Source organism: Mus musculus, chromosome 10 (genome assembly GCF_000001635.26).
Source record: "Mus musculus strain C57BL/6J chromosome 10, GRCm38.p6 C57BL/6J".
NCBI classification, from domain to species: domain Eukaryota; kingdom Metazoa; phylum Chordata; class Mammalia; order Rodentia; family Muridae; genus Mus; species Mus musculus.
This window is the reverse complement of record NC_000076.6, coordinates 84,308,548-84,309,971: the sequence shown is the minus strand read 5'-3', so window position 1 is coordinate 84,309,971 and position 1,424 is coordinate 84,308,548. Positions and strand designations below refer to the sequence as shown.

The following is a 1,424-nucleotide window of genomic DNA, read 5'->3' as shown; positions in this document are numbered from 1 at the left end:
TCTGAGGATCCAAGTCTAGTTCCCAGAACCAAATGGTAACTTACAACCCCGTGTAACTCCAGCTTCAGGTGATCTGATGCCCCCTGAATTCTACATGCAATAAGACTATGTGTGGTGCATATACACACAGGCAGGCAAAACCCCACATATAAAAATAAGAATAGATCTTACAAAAACTGTAATTATAAATGAGTGGGTCTTCTTGATTGTTCTCTTGGTGTACCTTCTCCAGTCCTTTTCATAGTCCCAAACACCCTCCTGTAATAGCACCCTCAGAGTGCCTCTCTGCCCATGCTGTCTGTGCTTTGCACAAAGGTGTCTAGCCTGAGGGGTGTGAATGAGACCCAGAACACAGACAGGGCTTCGCTGGTCTCTGACTTAGCGGCATCCTTGCCTGGGATTGCAGCATCTCAGAGGAGGAGACACATGCTTGTGATTTGCACGAAGAATTTCTCTGTGCCAGTATAAAGCCCTGATCCTTGTGTCAGATGAATCAGAAGTTGCTTTCTCTCTCTTTTTTTTTCAGTTCCAAAGTCTTTATTGTTTTAGAAAAGATGATCCAAGGGATGAAGAGCTCTGTCCAGAAACCCATCAGTAGTGCTGAAAAGGACTCTGGTTTCTTCATGTCTACTTGTACACCCAGTCATGGGCACAAGACTTGTAGTCGATCAGTTCTTCGGGCTTAAACCATAGATGGATCTCTTTCTCAGCACTCTCCACTGAATCACTGCCATGAATGATGTTCCTGCCAACTTGAATGCAGAAATCCCCACGGATGGTGCCTGGTTTTGAATCAGCTGGATTGGTCTCCCCCAACATCACTCAGCCCGTTTTCACCACATTGAGCCCCTCCCAGACCATGGCCACCACGGGCCCTGAGTTCATGTACTTCACCAGCCCGGGGAAGAAAGGACGGTCTTTCAGGTCGATGTAATGCTGCTTCAGGTGTTCTTCAGAGGCCCGAAGGAACTTCATGGCCACCAGGTGGAACCCCTTCTGCTCGAATCGCTTGATGATCTCGCCCACCAGGCCGCTCTGCACGCCATCTGGCTTGATGGCAATGAAGGTGCGCTCGAGGTTGGCCATGGTCTGAAAGCCGGTGGGTCGGCTGGTATCTGCGATGAGCGACAAAAGCAAAGAGACTCAGAAGTTGCTTTCTCTTTAGGTGGACAGTTCTGTGACATCCTCCAGCTTCACCAGCCAGAGGGAGGAAACACAATCACCTACCCACATTTCTATCATGCTTCCTAAGACATTTAGTTAAAACCTGAGCTCTGATTTCGGTGGGAGAGAGAAGGGGGAAGAGGCATCGCCTAGGTTCTCAGCATTATTGAACTTTAGTGGGTTGTGCACTCGGTTGAATTCCCAAAGCCTAGAATCTGAACCCTACCTTTCTTATCTCTAACTGGACATCCTGTGGATCT

General features: G+C 48.2%; 1 pseudogene; it reads right to left on the bottom strand.

The window, feature by feature from the left end:
* Window positions 1-615: 615 nt before the first annotated feature.
* Window positions 616-1,101, bottom strand: Gm5425 (annotated as a pseudogene).
* Window positions 1,102-1,424: the final 323 nt, after the last annotated feature.